Genomic DNA, 21,638 nt, shown 5'->3' on the forward strand with positions numbered 1-21,638 from the left:
GATTTGGTAGTGTCTTGTGTGAGATAGGGTCGTATTTTGGATATGTTTTTTAGATGCATGTAACATGATTTGGAGACAGATTGAATGTAGGGAAGAAAGGACAGGTCAGAGTCGAGGATGACCCCTAAGCAACGAGCTTGTGGGGTAGGGTAGATTATCGAGTTGTCAACAGCGATGGAGATGTCAGGATGGTAACTGTTCTTAGTTGGCGGCAATATAAGTAATTCCGTTTTGGAAATATTGAGTTTGAGTTGGCGACAAGACATCCAAGATGAGATGGCAGAGAGACAATCAGAAACTCGACCCAAAACCACTGGTGACAACTCTGGGGTTGATAGATAGATTTGAGTATCATCAGCATACAAGTGATACTGAAATCCGAAAGAGCTGATTAGTTTGCCAAGAGAGGAGGTATAGATTGAGAAGAGCAGAGGACCTAAGACTGAACCTTGCGGAACTCCGACTGACAGAGGTAATGAAGAGGAAGTAGAGTTAGAGAAGCGAACACTGAAAGAGCGATCAGATAGGTAAGATGTGAACCAGGAAAGGGCTGTATCATTAAGACCTAGCGCACACAGATTCCGCAGTGCTTTACAGAGCATAGTTATAATCAAAAACACATAACAAATTACAGTACAAGACAGTTTAGGACAAGCACATGGTAAATATGGATAGTTGCATCAGGGGACAGGACACTGAAGGAATCATCAGGGTGGCAGAGGTTTATATATTCTAAGAAAGGCGCATGAGGAGAGAGGGCCCTGCCCGTGAGAGCTTACATTCTAAAGGGGAGGGTTAGACAGACAGGGGTGACACAGAAGGGAAAGAAGTGAGCATAAACAGGAGGTTAGGATGAGAGATTGTCAGGTTTTATGCAGGAGGGTGGGAAGGGGTCAGCTTAGTCTTTGATATTTTAAGTCTAAAAAAGCGCTGGGTCATCCAGGAGTAGACAGCAGAGAGACAGTTGGAGATATGAGAGAGGATAGAGGAGAGAGATCAGGAGAGGAGCGGTAGATTTCAGTATTATCAGCATAGATGTGATAGTGGAAGTCAAGAGAGCAAGTGAGCTCACCCAGAGAGGACATATAGAGATAGAGAAGAAGAGGGGCGAGAATAAAATGCTGGGGGACACCTATTATCAATGGAAGAGCAGGGGACACCTATTATCAATGGAAAAACCGATGCCTTCTCTCCCTGGCCCTGCTGCCACTAAACTTATATAATAATAAATAACAACTACATGGCCCTTGCAAAAATTTTGCATGCAAATAAAAAACGATGAATTTTATAGCGAGGTTGGTGGTTTGGGTACTTGTGTAATAGCAGGGCGCCCACTATGCTATTTGCAGGCCATGCGATGCACAATGCGATATCACTACGCTAGCGTAGGTATGCGTAGTGAAATCACATTGTGCATTGCACGTTTCCGTGCCGTGCGATTAATGCGGCGCAATGCGATGTAATACAAAAAGTATTATAATATATACTGAACAGCACTATGTATACCACATTATATACAGTACAGCCCTGGATATACTGAACAGCACTAAATATACTGCAATATATACAGTACAGCCCTGGATATACTGAACAGCACTATGTATACCACATTATATACAGTACAGCCCTGGATATACTGAACAGCACTAAATAAACTGCAATATATACAGTACAGCCCTGGATATACTGAACAGCACTGTGTATACCACATTATATACAGTACAGCCCTGGATATACTGAACAGCACTGTGTATACCACATTATATACAGTACAACCCTGGATATACTGAACAGTACTAAATATACTGCAATATATACAGTACAACCCTGGATATACTGAACAGTACTAAATATACTGCAATATATACAGTACAACCCTGGATATACTGAACAGTACTAAATATACTGCAATATATACAGTACAGCCCTGGATATACTGAACAGCACTGTGTATACCACATTATATACAGTACAGCCCTGGATATACTGAACAGCACTAAATAAACTGCAATATATACAGTACAACCCTGGATATACTGAACAGCACTAAATATACTGCAATATATACAGTACAACACTGGATACACTATTTTTATCGCGTGCGATGCCATGCAATGGAGTTTAGGTCACCCCCACTATCCACGCCAGCACGAAGCGTGGCGAGGGGCGGAGTTACGCGTCCTCCCGACCTTTTCATACCCCCACTATCCACGTCGGCGTGGAGTTGATTTTCTAAAGTGTATAAATACGGTTAAACGCATTATCAGCGCCCAGAGTCTTCCGCCAGATAAATTCCTGCAGGTAGGAGTCCAAATGCTGGCGTGCGGTGCCTCTTTGGCTCTTGTTGCGCCATTTACATGACCCCCAAAGACGCTCAATGTTCTGGGTGTGAACACCTGTCTCCGGGTCGACAAAATGATTCACCCGAGCATATTGATATCCTGCCTGCTCCAGCTGGTCCGTATTATAGGCACGCCAGAAATCCGAGTACATCGTTGTCCCCAATTAATGGCTGCCATCGGAGTACTGGCGTCACGTTTCTGGACTGGAGTAACAAAGCACTCACCGGTGTCCCGTGAAATATCCACAGCTGAGGCCGCATCCGTCCCACATGGCTTTACCTTTGGACAAACAGGCTCTCGTCTATTTTGACGATCTTACCGTGACCGCCAATACGCCGTTGGGGCTGTGCCATTAGGTCAACGGTGCAGGCCTCCCGCATCAAATTGTTATAGAGGACCACTGTCTTATTGGACAACTGCAGTTGTCGCTCACAGCAACTGATAGTTGTCAGCTCCTCCGCCCAGGAATAAATAAAGCAGATAAGCGCCAGGAAGGATAAACGCCCCCCCGGGAACTAATGCTCCGCTCTGAGGCTCACCGTCTTCCGGCAGCGCCACATGCAGTCTTTCATTGATAAGTGCATTGAGTGCCCGTTCACACAACTTTATGTTGCTGGCAACAAATTGTGCTGCTGGAAGAACACCACTGCCTCCTCTGTGTGTGGCAAGGTGACCATTGTGACAGGTTCTGCAGCCATTCCTGTCACTTCTTCAGCTCTGACTGAATCTGACAGGGAGCCGGAACTCTACTTCTGACTGACTACGCTATTTACGCTGCCTAAGCTGATTCTGACAGCACAGCTACGCTAACTGCGTAACGGCCGCTGTGCTGATATACAAGTACCATATTAACTAGTGAAATCGCTGTTACATCAAAGTTACCTCCCCTCCTGCATTCTGCAGGAGACTCCCTGACATAGCAGCAATCTCCCTCTCTCCCTCATTAGTCTAGCAATCTCCCTCATGTCACCTAACCCACATTACACTGTTACATCATAGTTACCTCCCCTCCTGCATTCTGCAGGAGACTCCCTGACATAGCAGCAATCTCCCTCTCTCCCTTATTAGTCTAGCAATCTCCCTCATGTCACCTAGCCCACATTACACTGTTACATCATACTTACCTCCCCTCCTGCATTCTGCAGGAGACTCCCTGACATAGCAGCAATCTCCCTCATTAGTCTAGCAATCTCCCTCATGTCACATAGCCCACATTACACTGTTACATCATAGCTACCTCCCCTACTGCATTATGCAGGAGACTTCCTGACATAGCAGCAATCTCCCTCTTTCCCTCATTAGTCTAGCAATCTCCCTCATATCACATAGCCCACATTACACTGTTACATCATAGTTACCTCCCCTCCTGCATTCTGCAGGACACTGCCTGACATAGCAGCAATCTCCCTCATTAGTCTAGCAATCTCCCTCATGTCACCTAGCCCACATTACATTGTTACATCATAGTTACCTCCCCTCCTGCATTCTGCAGGAGACTCCCTGACATAGCAACAATCTCCCTCTCTCCCTCATTAGTCTAGCAATCTCCCTCATATTACATAGCCCACATTACACTGTTACATCATAGCTGCAGGAGACTCCCTGACATAACAGCAATCTCCCTCTCTCCCTCATTAGTCTAGCAATACCCCTCATGTCACCAAGCCAGTTACCTCCCCTCCTGCATTCTGCAGGAGACTCCCTGACATAGCAGCAATCTCCCTCATTAGTCTAGCAATCTCCCTCTTGTCACTTAGCCCACATTATACTGTTACATCATAGCTGCCTACCATCCTGCATTCTGCAGGAGACTCCCTGACATAGCAGCAATCTCCCTCTCTCCCTCATTAGTCTAGCAATCTCCCTCATGTCACATAGCCCACATTACACTGTTACATCATAGCTACCTCCCCTCCTGCATTCTGCAGGAGACTTCCTGACATAGCAGCAATCTCCCTCTCTCCCTCATTAGTCTAGCAATCTCCCTCATATCACGTAGCCCACATTACACTGTTAGATCATAGTTACCTCCCCTCCTGCTTTCTGCAGGAGACTCCCTGACATAACAGTAATCTCCCTCTCACCCTCATTAGTCTAGCAATCTCCCTCATGTCACCTAGCCCACATTACACTGTTACATCATAGTTACCTCCCCTCCTGCATTCTGCAGGAGACTCCCTGACATAGCAGCAATCTCCCTCTCTCCCTCATTAGTCTAGCAATCTCCCCCATGTCACCTAGCCCACAATACACTGTTAGATCATAGCTGCCTCCCCTCCTGCTTTCTGCAGGAGACTCCCTGACATAACAGTAATCTCCCTCTCACCCTCATTAGTTAGCAATCTCCCTCATGTCACCTAGCCCACATTACACTGTTACATCATAGTTACCTCCCCTCCTGCATTCTGCAGGAGACTCCCTGACATAGCAGCAGTCTCCCTCTCTCCCTCATTAGTCTAGCAATCTCCCTCATGTCACCCAGCCCACATTACACTGTTACATTTTTGGGGGAAAAAGGAATGAGATATAGATACATTTACATTGAATCATCAGCACCATTTCCCAGCACTTTACCAAGTATAGTATCTCTTACTAACTGCTTTGGGGCTCATCTACATTTGGATATAAGTCATTTTACTAGCTTCCTCTCAGATGTAGCAGTACACATCCACGCTTCTAGGTGCCACGGTCACAATCTCTTTTCACAATCTCTCCATATATGGAACAGTCCATGCTCTTTGGGTGGAGCATGACACGCCCCCTCAATGGGTCGCTGTGCAAAATTCTGCTACCAACTATAATCTCCCTAAAACTAGTTTTCAAAAGTAGGCAAGTATGCTGGTAACTGTTAGAAAGTGTTGGCTGATTTAGCTAAATATAGATAAATATCTAATATATAAAAGCGAAAATGTAAATATACACACTTTCTGGAGAATATACGTATGCTAAAATAACAGCAGTTTCTCACCCGGTTGTGGAGGCAGGTCAAACAGAATTAATGCTTGTACCAATGTTTAATTAATAAAATATACAGATTTATTTTCCTTAATACAACAATAAAGAACATATATATATTTCCTATTATGCAATATGTATGCAATTCATGTGATTATTTGTATCATTCATATCTGAGAAGTTTATCAAAGATCTAAATTTATATGTATATTGGGGTAGTTAGCGTGTGATTGTACGGAGTGTAATATGTCTGTCCCACCAGATGAGGGCGCCAGAGGATCTTCTCTTTAACTGCAGTTAACTTCTCTCAAACATTCTGCACATTTTTTTTACTGACTTACAGTTTATATTACAATCCCCCCCAGGGTCTCTCTGTAACCCGTCTGACAAGAACTGTCCACGGCCAAATACCTGTCATTATTGAATATTACAAGTGACTCTTAAGAAAAACATCTACAGTATGTGACGCATAATCTAAGGTGACAATGAGTTATTGACTGAGGGACCCATCTATATAAACATAGGATGATACACAAAGAATACAACTTAAGGACAATATAAGACATTATTTTACACAACATAATAAAGTCCCTAAACCAGTGGTTCCCAAAGTTTTTTGCATCACGGCACCCTAGATTATCAGAATACTTGTCACGGCACCCCTAGATGCTTCCGAGAATTTCAGAAAACAATATTAAATGAAATAAGTTGTGCTTATATGTCATCCTTAGGTCCGGTTATGTGGTGAGGGACAGGATTCACTTCTGTTTATCCACATATTTAAAAACTGGAAGCCACAAGCTCTGGTTTCGCCTATTACATTGACCATAAATAATTTGAATCGGTTCTGGACAACCAAACAGAGGCACCCCTGCAAGTGCTCCGAGGCACCCCAGGGAAGCACTGATCTAAACAGTAAAAGTGCTTTCATTAGTTCATGGATTGTTAATAACTTGTCTTCTCAACAGAATAATAATGGCACTCAGGAGGCAAGATCATCAGATTAATAAAGGATGGTCTGGCTTTGTTGGACTGGTCTGGCTTTGTTGGACTGGTCTCACATTGCTGGACTGGTCTCGCTTTGTTAGCCTGGTCTGGCTTTGTTAGCCTGGTCTGGCTTTGTTAGCCTGGTCTCACTTTGCTGGACTGGTCTCCCTTTGCTAGCCTGGTCTCACTATGTTGGCCTGGTCTTGCTTTGTTGGCCTGGTCTTGCTTTGTTGGCCTGGTCTCGCTTTGCTGGCCTGGTCTCCCTTTGTTGGCCTGGTGTCACTTTGCTGGCCTGGTCTCGCTTTGTTGGCCTGGTCTCACTTTGTTGGCCTGGTCTCGCTTTGTTGGCCTGGTCTCACTTTGTTGGCCTGGTGTCACTTCGCTGGACTGGTCTCGCTTTGTTGGCCTGGTCTCGCTTTGTTGGCCTGGTCTTGCTTTGTTGGCTTGGTCTCCCTTTGCTAGCCGGGTCTCACTATGTTGGCCTGGTCTCGCTTTGTTGGCCTGGTCTTGCTTTGTTGGCCTGGTCTCGCTTTGCTGGCCTGGTCTCCCTTTGTTGGCCTGGTGTCACTTTGCTGGCCTGGTCTCGCTTTTTTGGCCTGGTCTCGCTTTGCTGGCCTGGTCTCCCTTTGTTGGCCTGGTGTCACTTTGCTGGCCTGGTCTCGCTTTGTTAGCCTGGTCTCACATTGCTGGACTGGTCTCGCTTTGTTAGCCTAGTCTCACATTGCTGGACTGGTCTCGCTTTGTTAGGCTGGTCTCGCTTTGTTGGCCTGGTCTCGCTTTGTTAGCCTAGTCTCACATTGCTGGACTGGTCTCGCTTTGTTAGCCTGGTCTCGCTTTGTTGGCCTGGTCTCGCTTTGTTAGCCTGGTCTCACTTTGCTGGACTGGTCTCTCTTTGTTGGCCTGGTCTCCCTTTGTTGGCTTGGTCTCCCTTTGCTAGCCTGGTCTCACTATGTTGGCCTGGTCTCGCTTTGTTGGCCTGGTCTTGCTTTGTTGGCCTGGTCTCGCTTTGCTGGCCTGGTCTCCCTTTGTTGGCCTGGTGTCACTTTGCTGGCCTGGTCTCGCTTTTTTGGCCTGGTCTCGCTTTGCTGGCCTGGTCTCGCTTTGCTGGCCTGGTCTCCCTTTGTTGGCCTGGTGTCACTTTGCTGGCCTGGTCTCGCTTTGTTAGCCTAGTCTCACATTGCTGGACTGGTCTCGCTTTGTTAGGCTGGTCTCGCTTTGTTGGCCTGGTCTCACATTGCTGGACTGGTCTCGCTTTGCTGGACTGGTCTCGCTTTGTTAGCCTGGTCTGGCTTTGTTAGCCTGGTCTGGCTTTGTTAGTCTGGTCTGGCTTTGTTAGCCTGGTCTCACTTTGTTGGCCTGGTCTCGCTTTGTTGGCCAGGTCTCGCTTTGTTAGCCTGGTCTCGCTTTGTTAGCCTGGTCTCGCTTTGTTAGCCTGGTCTCGCTTTGTTAGCCTGGTCTTACTTTGCTGGACTGGTCTCGCTTTGTTGGCCTGGTCTCCCTTTGTTGGCCTGGTCTCCCTTTGCTAGCCTGGTCTCACTATGTTGGCCTGGTCTCGCTTTGTTGGCCTGGTCTCGCTTTGTTGGCCTGGTCTCGATTTGCTGGCCTGGTCTCCCTTTGTTGGCCTGGTGTCACTTTGCTGGCCTGGTCTCGCTTTGTTGGCCTGGTCTCGCTTTGTTGGCCTGGTGTCACTTTGCTGGCCTGGTCTCGCTTTGTTGGCCTGGTCTCGCTTTGTTGGCCTGGAGTCACTTTGCTGGCCTGGTCTCGCTTTGTTGGCCTGGTCTCGCTTTGTTGGCCTGGTCTCAGGGGCAAACATAGTATTTTCAGAACGGAGTTTCCTGAGGGGCGGAGCAAAGCATGGAGATGGACACTTAGGTGACCCAGTATATGCCGGATCAGTTAAAATATTATAGATAGACCAAATGTATATAAATAATATATAAAAAAAAAAAAAAAATTATATATACATATATATATATATATATATATACATACAGGGGCATCAGCAGCAGTGTATGCCCCTGGGCATAGCAATGTATTGGGGCCCCTACCGATCCTCCAGCGGTAGGGGTGGGGGAAGCTTTAATGTCCTGCGGGTGGTAGGGGGTATTATATCAACCGCTCTGCATGTAGGGCCTGGATCCGTAATTTCCACTAATTACCCCTTTACTGCACAGATGGTGGGAGATGAGGTGGGAGAAGAGGGCATTGGGCTGAATGAAGGGGCTCTGATACATAACTTCCAGGGTGGTAGAGGATGTTTAATATGCAAAGGAGAGGTGTATAGTGGAGTGGGCTTATTATTCATAATTTTCTGGTGGGAGAACAGCTTGCTTGACTGCAGATATCTCCAGTTCCCGGAAATAGATTTCTTAGGCAGGAGGCAGAGCAATCTTCCAATGAGAATATAAAACTACATACCAGGTGTGTGGAGCTGGAGCAGTAACTAGCTGCTGGAAGTCTGATATCTCTGGTTCAGGGAATAGTAGCTAGCAAGCTGCTAGTCTCCATCAAAGGAGCAGAGTCTCCGCTTTTGGAATATACCCTCAGAAAAACTCTAAGTCAAGGAGAACCTGAAATATATGACTGGGAAGAGCAATTAACAAGCTTGGATGGAGACCACTGTTTTGAAGTCAGATATCTCCGGTTCCCAAGGGCCGATTTTTTAAATTCTTGTACTGATGGAAAGAGGGGACCCTCAGCTTTCAGACTAGGGCCCTTAGACTCCTGGTGGGGTTTCTGGGTACTCAGAAACCCCCCCTGCATACGCTACTGTACCCAGAGGAAACGGATGCACCCACTTTGAGCACCTGTAGATGCTGCAATACCCCCTGGTGCGTTTTTAGAAGCCTCATCAGCCGCTCCAGCCCCAAACCCCATTACAATTGAGTGAATCATGCCCAATGTGTTATTAGACTAGCAGGGAAATGTTTTACCTTGCTTAGTAAGAGGCCGTCACAGCGGGTTATGGCGGTGGTATTCTAGGTATCAAAGACGCTGACAAGGTTATCTCCATCGTCCCCCTGGACTTCCTTTTAGTACAATTTACACAAGCGATAATAACAATCTCTTTCCCTTCTAAAACTGTGAAGAAAATGTGTTGTCAGTGTCCTCACCTCCAATACACTGACACCAGAGTGTGAAACGGGATCAGACAGAGAACTGACACACAATATACCCAGCGACTCCTTGTAATCATAGATTGTGGGAACTACGCGAGTTACATGGTACCGTACTGAAGGCACAGTCTACTAATATACTTATTTACAGAGAATGTCTAAGCTATTCACACCAGTCTCTGTGCCAGAGGAGCTAACACTCTATGGACCCATTTATCATTCAATATTTGCGGCTAAATCCCCGAAAACTTAGCCGCAAATATTAAGTATCACCCTAATGTATGTAGGAGGGGGGGGTTGCATCCTTCCTCCTGGGGGGGTTGCATCCTTCACAGGGCCGGCGCCACCACTAGGCAGTGTTAGGCATTTGCCTAGGGCGCCGGCCACTGGGGGGCGGTAGTTGGGAGCAGGGCAGGAGGGAGAGCTGGAGGTCTGGCTTAGCGGCCAGTAGGGAGGGCTCGCTACGCTGTAGTTCAGTCCCGGTGCATGTTAACTGACATCTTCCTCCACCCGCACCGCGTACAGCCGCTCAGCCGGGCAGCGTCTGAGGGTGAGCCAAGTGCTCAGCGCTGCCCGGCTGAGCGGCTGTACACGGTGCGGGTGGAGGAAGATGTCAGTCACACTGCGCCGGGACTGAACTGCGAGGCCTCCCTCCTGCTCGCTAAGCCAGACCTCCAGCTCTCCCGCCCGATGAGCTAGACCCGGGTGAGTAATTACATATGCACTGGAGGGAACAGCACGGCGGCCGTATCCCTCCCCCCCCCCAGATCAGCGCGCCGGCCGTATTCCTCCCCACCCCCCCACCCGTGGAGCGGGTGAGCGCCGGGGCGCCCCCCCCCCGCCTGGGGCACTCCGGCGCCTTGCACCGGCACTGATCCTTCATAGGTTTCTATGGGGGATGCAAAGCTGGCCGATGTATCAACATTGGGCAGCAGCGCATCGCATCCCTGGGCTACTGGCATTCTGAGATGGTGGAAGCCCAGTGGTGTAACAATAGCCCCGCAGACCCCGCGGTTGTGGGGAGGCGCTGTGTAAGTGCGGGCGCCGGGGGTCTGCGGAGCTATTGTACCGCTGCCGCGGCTACACAGACTGGAGACGCTTTAGCAGCCCCCCCATCCTCCCATGCTCCCCTCGTGCCGCCCATGCCCCTCCGCTTAGCAGCGACCCGCAGATCTCTGCGGTGCGGTCCCGGCTCCCCTCTTGGCTACTGCTGCTTTGGAAATGGACCATCATAAAATGTTCACCCCCCCATACAGCGCACAGTTCTGTGAAACCGTCTACTGTATGGGGGCGGACATTTTGTGATGGCCCATTTTCATAGCGGAAGCAGGAGGGGAGCCGGGACCGCACCGCAGAGTAGATCTGCGGGTTCCTGCTGAGCGGAGGGGTAAGGCGGCACGAGGGGGCATGGGCGGACGGGGGGAAGGTTGCTAACTTTAGTGGGGGGGGGGCGCGCTGCGACATTTTCGGCGGGGGGCGGTAAAATTATAGTTATGCCACTGTGGTAGCCCATTGTAGCCTATAGGCTACAATTTGGCAGTGCGATCCGTGAAATGGGCCCCTATAACACAGGGACACACTCGGGTACATTTTCTGAGAAGACAGATTACCTGGTATGTCTTTGGAGAGTGCTGGATATAGATGGAAGTTGTATTGAAGATAGGATGTTGCCCATAGCAACCAATCTGATTCTGCTTCTTATTTGCCACCATGCCTGTGACATCACGCACTTTACATGGGGGAAACTTTTTGTGTAACATGTTTTAGAGTTGGGTCCATTTCTGAAATACTAATATCATAAAAGCCAAACCTGACCGCGTCGACCTTTATTTGTGTCGACCTTTTGATTCTTGGCCAATAGTGAGCTACATATATAACATAGCTGCCTCCCCACCTGCATTCTGCAGGAGACTCCCTGACATAGCAGCAATCTCCCTCTCTCCCTCATTAGTCTAGCAATCTCCCTCATGTCACCTAGCCCACATTACACTGTTACATCATAGTTACCTCCCCTCCTGCATTCTGCAGGAGACTCCCTGACATAGCAGTAATCTCCCTCTCTTCCTCATTAGTCTAGCAATCTCCCTCATGTCACCTAGCCCACATTACACTGTTACATCATAGTTTCCTCCCCTCCTGCATTCTGCAGGAGACTCCCTGACATAGCAGCAATCTCCCTCTCTTCCTCATTAGTCTAGCAATCTCCCTCATGTCACCTAGCCCACATTACACTGTTACATCATAGTTTCCTCCCCTCCTGCATTCTGCAGGAGACTCCCTGACCTAGCAGCAATCTCCCTCTCTCCCTCATTAGTCTAGCAATCTCCCTCGTGTCACCTAGCCCACATTACATTGTTACATCATAGTTACCTCCCACCTGCATTCTGCAGGAGACTCCCTGACCTAGCAGCAATCTCCCTCTCTCCCTCATTAGTCTAGCAATCTCCCTCATTTCACCTAGCCCACATTATACAGATACATTTACATTGAATCATCAGCACCATTTCCCAGCACTTTACCAAGTATAGTATCTCTTAGTAACTGCTTTGGGGATCATCTACATTTGAATAAAAGTCATTTTACAAGATTCCTCTCAGATGTAGCAGTACACACCCACGCTTCTAGGTGCCACGTTCACAATCTCTTTTCACAATCTCTCCATATATGGAACTAGACATGCCCTGTGGGTGGAACATGACACGCCCCCCAATTGGGGTGCTGTGCAAAATTTTATTTCCAACTATAATCTCCCTGAAACTAGTTTTCAAAAGTAGGCAAGTATGCTGAGTACATCCTAGCACATTCGCAGCTATTGTCACTGTACAGGAGAATTTCTGGTATGCCCCCCCCCCTCCCCGGGCTCTCCCAAGCATAACTCCGATATTTACAGAGATCACTTATGTATGTCACCAGTTGTCACCTCCCAGATCAACATTGCCGCATTGTGTATAAGGTTCGGAGTTCTCGGAGAAAGTGAGTGGCAAGAATTCTCATAATCCATTAGATCAAGTTAATCTTTTTTTAGAGGGGGGGGGGGGGGGTTAAATGAGTATAATTTAGGCCATTATGATTTCAGTGAAGTATAATTTATTTGTAGAGAGGATAAGGCTGACATGAAGTTTCATGTAATCCTTTAAATAAACTGTGTAAACGTGTTGATTCGTATGATACAGTTACGTCAAATTACGTTTTATATATTGTAAGTTCCCAGTAAGGCCCTCATTCTGGTCGTCAGTCAAAAGTTTTTCCTGTTTTTTGGGTGTCTGTGTTTGAACACCGTCTAAGTGTCTCGCGCGGCACACTATAAAATTCTCCCTCCACGCCGTAGTGGATGGTAGGGCAAGAAATACCGCCTGTCGGCACATGTCGGCTCAAATAAAAATAAATGTTTCCAGATTGACCTTTTGACCCAGTCAACCTTTAGACCAGTGGTTCCCAAACTTTTTTGAATCACGGCACCCTAGAGCATCAAAATGTTTTCAAGGCACCCCTAGGTCAAATGTTTCTTATTGAGAAATTCAGGAAAAAAATATTAAAGTGCATTGTGGTTATATGTTACAGTTATCTGGTGAGGGACAGGATCTGCTCCTGTTTGTCTACATATATTATAATTGGCAGCCACCAGCACTGGTTTTGCCTGGTACATTGCACATAATTAATATGAATTGATCCTGGTCCACCAACCCAAGGCACCCCTGCAAGTGTCCTGAGACACCCCAGGGTGCCTAGGCACACAGTTTGGGAACCACTGCTTTAGACTGTTGACCTTTTCACCTTTTGACCTTGTCGGCCTTTTGGCAGTCGATCAATAATAATAATGGTCGACCTTATAACTGTCAATCTATCATGAGTCCGGGTACCCAGAATGAGGGCCTAAAGGCCCACACACACTAGAATGATTTTTGGCCGATTGTTCAATTTCCGACCATTTATTGTCTGAAATCGAACAATCGGCCAAAAAAGTGTGTGGGGGCCTTTATTAGTGTCTAAAACTCACTCGCAAGGGCGTAACTGCCATAGGTGCGAGGGGTGCAGCTGCTATGGGGCCCAGAGCTGATGGGGGCCCATCTTTACTGTCTAAGTAATATGTTTTACATACATTTATCATCATCAGTTGCTAGGTAGGGGCCCTTACAAACTTTTGCTATGGGGCCTATGAATATCTAGTTACGCCCCTGCTCACACGTGTTTCCAATCAGGTGCAAGTCTCAAAAAGCGCATTTGATTCATAAAACTCGCAGACATTACGCAAATGTGCGCACCCGAGAATTCTCAGGTATAAATACAAAAGCCAGCTCACAGTAATCAGTGCAAGGATGTGGGTGTAATCACAGGCCCAGGAAGTAAGGGGAAACCTTCCTGGACCCACAAAAGGTGACAGCTACGTTAGCAGAATCATACACAATAGTGGGAATAATGAAAGTACTGGGCACATTAAAAAAAAAAAAAGTTAAATAATGAAAAAAACTTGCACATTTTGTTTTAGCATAAAGGAGTTAAATAAAAAAAATTGAAATAAGTTGAAAAAAAGTGCTTTGGGCGAATAAAAAATATGATAAAAAGCTATTTTCTTTTATTGAAATGAATACTTTAAATACACTTGGGGTGTATAATCTATTGAAACATTATTTTTTTAAGGTTATTTGAGGACATTTACATATTTAACCCAAAGAATGGCATGTAATTATTGGCCTAATTAAGCTAATTGAAAACTTACAAATGTCTAACTTGTCACTGGAGGTGGAAAGGTTGGGGGGGGGGGGGGGGGGGGGTGTCCAAACAGAAATAGTGAATTTCATATGTAAGAAGCAACGGGAAGGAACGTGAATCTGCAGAGAAGACATTGACTCGCACCTAATTGAATTTACCCCTAATATAAGGATTCTATGTTTAATAATAAATGTTTAGCAATGACTATTTTGGCATTTTATATGCCACATGAAGAAGTGCCAAATTTTGAAAAGCAGCTGATTTATAAATCTCTCCTGTAAATCTATATAAATGTTAAGTCATTTGTTGTATGTATAGTGGTATATACATATTTAGGGGCTGATTGTTCAACATCCACATTCTCAGATGCAGATGTGATAAAAATTGTCCAGAGTCAGAGCTTACAACTGCGATCTGAAATGCAGTAGAAAAGCCCCAGGGGGAAATGTAATAGGATGAGAGATTCAGAAAGTGAGAGATTTGGCAAGAAATCTTCGTTTTCTTTTAAACGTCAATCATTTACACTGGTTTGATTTTGCAGTGTAAATGATTGACGCTTTAAAAAAAACCCTGGAGATGGGATGATCTATGGGATGCGATTTTGCTTATTTTGCGGTAATTAGACCACAAAATGGCGATATCGCATTTTTCATAGAAATCGCAAATTTAATGTGATGCGCTAAGGGACTGAAATCGCATATTATGTGCGTTAAGGTATGCTGATAAAAATTGCGAGATTAATTCGCATTTTTATCGCATCCAGATGTTTTCGTATAGAAAAGTATACAAGTCGCTTATTTAATGCAATGCGCATTTGCACATCGCATTAATTAGGTGCCTAATTTTCGCACTTATTTCAGACCAGGGTCTGTTTGGCGAATTAGCCAGAACCCTGCACAGATCGCAATGTTCTGTGCCGGGTTCTGCTGTAAAAAATAAAATAAAGGGTTAAAATAAAAAAAAAACGAGCGCGGGGTCCCCCGCCCGAGTATAACCAGCACCGGGCTCACTGAGCCGGTGCTGGTGACATAAAATCAGGGTCCCCGACAAATCGGGGTCCCCTTGATTTCATGAAACCAGCACCAGGCTCAAGGTCCGGCGCTGGTTCCCAAAATACGGGGGACAAAGTGACTAGGGGTCCCCCGTATTTTAAGAACCAGCACCGGACACAACCAGCCAGCAGGGTAATGCCACAGCCGGGGGAAACTTATTATATTAGCTCCCGCGGCCAAAGCATTAACCCCCTGGCTGGTCAGCATGGGCAGGGGTCCTGGGGAAGTGGGGACCCCCCCAATGAAGGGGTCCCCCCCCTCCAGGACTTACAAGCCCATGCTGATAGTCCGGGGCTGTCCCCGATGCCCCTGGGCGGTGGGCATCGGGCTGATGGCTTGTGTAAAAAAAAGAAGTACAACTATTGTTTTATACTGGCGAACTATGAGTCCCAGCAAGCCTACCCCGCATGCTGGGACTTGGAGAACCACAAGTCCCAGCATGCGGGGCATTAAAGGGCCCGCTGGCACTTGTAGTTCAGCAGTACAAAAAATAGTTAACAAAATCACACTGACACACTGTAAAATAAAAGTTTAATACATACAAAACACACACACACTGATACTTACCTACCTTGAGCCCGTAGGTCGGTCCCTGGGTCCTGGGTCCGGGCTCCGGGGCTCCAGGGCAGAAGAGTCCGGTTCCGGGGCCTTGGTCCTGGTTCCGGGGCTGGTCCTGGGGTTCCGGGGCTCCTGGGCTGCAGAATCCGGGGTCCGGGATCCGAGGTAGTCCCCAGGGGTACCTAAGGAAGCAAATCCAACTCACCTGGTCCCCGGCGACGACCTCGGAATCCTCTCCGGTGACAGCGCTGGTCCCATCTGCTACCCGGCTTGCAGGACTTTGACAGGCGCTGAGATGTTTCCTCCTTGGCGTCTCTGCACAGAATGATTTCTTGGCCAATCAGGAGCCGAGAAAGTCGGCTCCTGATTGGCCAGAAATCATTCTGAATACAGACGCCGAGGAAGTAACATCTCAGCGCATCTAGAGCAGAGATGTTTCCTCCTCGGCGTCTCTAGTTAGGGATGCAAATTTTTCTTTTTTTGCGATATTTTCACCAAAAACTGACGTTTTCGCACTTTTTCCGAAATCGCCTAATTAATGAGATGTGAAATGCGGCAAAAATCGTGAATTTTGCTGCAAAATCGCTCATTCTGAAGTGCTAACCAGCTCCGGGCTCATTAGAAGCTGTCAGCAGGGACGGAGGAAGTCGGCTCACCCGGGCTGTTGGAGCCCGGTGCTGGTTACAAAATACGGGGGACCCCCAGTTTTTTTGTCCCCCATATTTTTTAAACCAGGACCGGTCCAAGAGTCTGGGGCTGGTTTCAGAAATACGGGGGACCCCTTTGCTTTTTGTCCCCCGTATTTTTGGAACCAGGTCCGGCTCAATGAGCCTGGGGCTGGTTATACTCAGGAGGGGGGGGGACCCCACAACATTTCTTTGCCATTTTTTTTAACACAAAATCGCACATTTCCTCAAATTCGCACAATTTCATGACTTAAAATCGCACATTATCACACCTCATACACTGGACCTGGGGCCCATTTACTTTCCATAAGCAGCAGAGTCATAACAATAATTTGGTGGGAAGCAGGTACTTATTACCTGGCCCGTTTCGCTGGAACCCTTAATCAGACCTTGCTGATAGGAGTCGCTGTTGCTCCTTCTGTGGCAACTGTATTTGGCCCACAGGGTGTCTTATAGCATCATTTGTGGGTGCTCAGCTTCCTGGCTTCTCCACCTGCTGAAATCACTGGAACTAGGGTTGTTGCCAATCCCGGAATTGGGATGAGCGGGATCCTGGGACTTGGCCCTAAAATTGATTTCAATCCCGATATTGGTGTTTCCAAACCCTGCATTAGACTGGGCATGCCGGACAACGTCTTGAGTTCCTGTTCAGACACTTCCTGGCTCAGCCGGCCGAACCCCTGCATTCCTCCGCACCGTTGCTGCCTGCCCCGCCCCCTCACGTAAGTAAATGTGCGGGGCGGCCAGTTTGAGGGGGCAGGGGAGTTTTTTTATTATTAGGTAGGCCAATCCTGGGAATCCTGTGATTGAGCATTTTTCAATCCCTAACTGGAACTATTGTTATCTTTCGCTTACTACTGAAGAAATAAATATTTTACAATTTTCCAGTTGTTGGCTGAGGAACGACTTTACCACGATATCGGCACATGGCTAGTATTACGTAAGACGATCAAAAATATTCGGAGAACCCTGGAAAGTGGAACAATTATTGGGCTACAATTACCAGGGAACACTTTTCCTTTCCGGTTTTGCCTGTGATTCTGCTTTCAGTTATGCAGCCTCTAAAAACAGGTCTCGCCAGTGGAACCAGGTATGTGTACGAAATAGGTGTGTAAATATGGAGAGCGATAGGATTAACATTGTGTCAAAGAATCATTTTCTATGTAACACCTTTAATTACACATGGAGGAACAAACGCGCCAGGATAAAATCATTATAACCAAAATATTTTTTATAAAATGATCAGCCCTTTTGAGAACTGTTACCTTAATTGTGGTTCCATTTAATCTTGTATGAAAGTGTGTTGTAGTTTGCAAATCGTCCAAAAATGTATACTAACGATATTGTGACTCTTTTGTTTATAGCGGCATCCTGTTATGTTGCCCTGTACAGTCTACTAGGTAACAGAAATTCCCTAATGCAGAGTTTCCCAAGCTCCACTATTACAGTCCAGGTTTTCAGGATATCCAGCTTGAGTCCAGGTGGTTAAATCAAATTAAATGAGGCACTAATTAAGTCAACTGTGCTCAAGCGTGATTCGCCTTAAAACCTGGACGGTAATGTCGGAGATATGGAATTCTCTGCCAGACAAGGTTGTGTTGGGATCCTGGGATTTTACCAGAGCTGTAGGAAGATGTGGGGGAGGTCGGGGACGTGTGTGGGCATGCAGGAGGCTTGCCCACCTTTCCGGGAGGCCGGGAGAGGGAACTAATTTTCATGAGCCTCCCGGCCATTCCAGGAGGGTAGGTAAGGACAGTGGTGGACTTAGGTGCCATGGTGCCCGGAGCAAGGGCATGTTTACTAGTTGTCGGGGCTATTGCTCAGCGACAAGGGGGCATGGCCTAATGGAAAGGAGGCATGGCATCACAAAAGGGGCATGGCATTAAACATTATACCACACACCGTAATGCCCATTGCACAGTTTAGCGAACTTCGTAATACCCATTACACATAAAGCCACATGCCGTAATGCCAATTACACATAAGGCCACACATGATGCCCATTACAAACTATATAACACACCGTAATGCCCATTACATACTATATAACACACCGTAATGCCCATTACATACTATATAACAAACCGTAATGCCCATACATACTATATAACAAACTGTAATGCCCATTACTAACTATATAACAAACCGTAATGCCCATTACTTACTATATAACACACTGTAATGCCCATTACATACTATATAACACACTGTAATGCCCATTACATACTATATAACAAACCGTAATGCTCATTACACATTTTGCCACACACCATGATGCCCATTACATACTATATAACACAGCGTAATGCCCATTACATACTATATAACACACCGCAATGCCCATTACTTACTATATAACATATCGTAATGCCCATTACATACTATATAACACACTGTAATGCCCATTACATACTATATAACAAACCGTAATGCTCATTACACATTTTGCCACACACCATGATGCCCATTACATACTATATAACACACCGTAATGCCCATTACATACTATAAAGCAGAAAAATATTGACTATAGAGGTGCGTGCTTTTATGGACTCGTGGATCCTGAAGGGCTGACCTGGAAAGTGGGACCCCCGGCTGTGGCTGCTTATTCCGGAATAAGGAACCCAGAAGGGAGCTCTTGGAACCCATCACTTGCCTGCTGTTTGCCATTTGGGACACCTGTCTAATGCTCTTTTAAAAGTCACTTGATTGTAAGTGCAAGAATTGTATTAAAACTTTTTTAATGTTATTGACCTGCACTATGGTGTATTCTATTGTTTCTCCCCTGCTTGTACAATAGGGGAAAGGAAGGAAGCTGTTGAATATACAGGATTATGATCTTTCCAACAATTGGTCAAATTGGGGTTTGTTATCCCCTAATGTAAGGTTTTATATACCTTCTCACATTGTTACCTATGAGCGCTACCGTTTGAATTCACCTCTTTCTATCTACCTGCATTACATACTATATAACAAATTGTAATGCCCATTACACATTGTGCCACACATCATGATGCCCATTACATACTATATACCACACCGTTATGCCCATTACATATGTGCCACTTACCTACATGCTCATTGCTAGCGGCTTCATGCTCGATGCCAAGGGGGACTGAAATTGCTTGTTGCCAAGGGGGACTGAAATTGCTTGTTTCCAAGGGGGACTGAAAGTGCTCATTGCCGAGGGGGAATGAAATTGCTTGTTGCCAAAGGGAGGGTGAAATCCCGCTGCAGCCCGCTCCGACCTCCGGGCAGAGACAGCGGTGCTCTGCCCGGCTGTATAGTTAAAGCAGGTCTGTCCACTGTTATTTTCAAGTCTCCCAGTGGACTGCGAGCCAATAGGAGCTGGTGGTTCAGCAGCCACCAATGCCGCTCCTGATTGGCTGCTGGACTGCAAGCTCCTATTGGCTAGCGGTCTAGCGGGAGACTTAAAAATAGTGGCGGACAGACCTGCTTTGTGTCCTGACTCCTGCACCGCCCGGCCATGGCTCACACAGCTGATATTATGAGCCACTGAGTCAGGACACAGGAGCAGGCGAGCTGGGCGGGCGGCAGAGTTTGCGGTGTAAAGTTCTGGCGGCCTGTGAACTTTTGGCACCCGGAGCTCGTGCTCCGCCCTTGTTATCCTCCTGGGTAAGTATGAATTTTGTGAGGATTTCAACCTTACAAACTATGTTACTACATGTAATACACATAATGCAGGTATTTTCCCCCGGGGGCTAATGTTACTCTTCTATTTTACTTGGCAATGAGAATGAATACAATGTAGTAAAACCTGTACCTGTTTGTTGTCCTGCCTGACCTGTAGAGACCTTTGTAAGAATAGCAAATGAGGCTGATGTGAATATCAGGACAGTGTCAAGGTAAAACTGCCTCATCTATGTAAATGTTGGGCTATGATGTGTGTGCAGGTGTTGATATTGCAGTTCTATAGGCACCAGTGGATAGCTGAAACTATGAAGGGCCCAATAACTTAACCAGTGGTGTTGATTTGTTGACAGATAACAGATACAGCCGTACTCACTGTTACATGCACACCGGTGATGGAGCACAACTTGAGCAGAGTAAGGTTTTCGTATAGTTCACCAGCCAGTTAGTGTATGCTGCAAACGGGCAGCAGTGCAGGGATGCTGGAAGGTATTATATTGTAGGTATTAACTTGGTCTCTCTGGAGCTAAGTACGAGACCTCTGTCTCCCACCATGCCACGTTACACAGTAAAGACAAGATGGAACCCAGACATGGACAGTAGTGATCTCAGCAGTCATTTTGGTATAGGGCATGGAGCCTTCCTGTAGAATAGGGAGACATTTGTGCATGCCCAAAATTAGGGGTGTGGCTTTGTGGCTAGGGTGTGTGGCTTTGTTGGACATGTTATAATTGAGAGTCTTGCCTTCATTTTCATCACAAGGTGCAAAAAGCTTCAAAAGTGATAAAATGGAGAGTGATAAACAGCCAGCCAATCAGCTCGTGTCTGACATTTTTCAAACACAGTCTGTGACATGGAAGGTAGGAGCTGATTGGCTGGTTGTTTATCACTCTCCATTTTATCACTTTTGAAGCTTAGTGCATCTGGTCCTAGGGATGGGGCCTTGTAACTCCTATTTCCGACCCCCACTCCCCCCCCCCCCCCCCCCACCCCCCATAATGGGATACTTCCAAAATTTAGGACAGTTGGAAGGAATGATGAGGACAATCAGTGCTAAAGTCAAAGGACTTAGGGCCAGATGCACTAAGCTTCAAATGTGATAAAATGGAGAGTGATAAACTGCCAGCCAATCAGCTACTACCTGCCATGTCACAGGATGTGTTTATTACTCAATGCTGTGATAAGGAGCTGATTGGTTGGCTGTTTATCACAGCATTGAGGAATAACATTTAAAACACTTTTAGGGGTTAATTCTTAGTCATACATTGGGCCTGATTCAGACTTGATCTCACAGCTGCTAATATCTGGAGCCCAGCAATCAGGTATACTCCGCCCCACCAGAGTGAACACCCGCCCTGTGCGAGCCTGCTTAGCACGGTTTGTAAAAATCTCACAGGCCTGCCAATAGCTGCACATCCATTTGCAACCGGCTCACCATCAAATCATTTTTTTCGCTGTGTGCAGTCTGTATGTATCCCAGGACTCACCCAGTGGCTGCGACAGAAGCAGTCGGATCGGGGCCGGAGCCGACGTCACATGACTTCCCCTCAAATGCCTGGACACGCCTGCATTTCCCTGACA

The sequence above is a fragment of the Crinia signifera genome, chromosome 2, assembly GCF_055691185.1.
Source record: "Crinia signifera chromosome 2, ASM5569118v1, whole genome shotgun sequence".
Classification (NCBI taxonomy): Eukaryota; Metazoa; Chordata; class Amphibia; order Anura; family Myobatrachidae; genus Crinia; species Crinia signifera.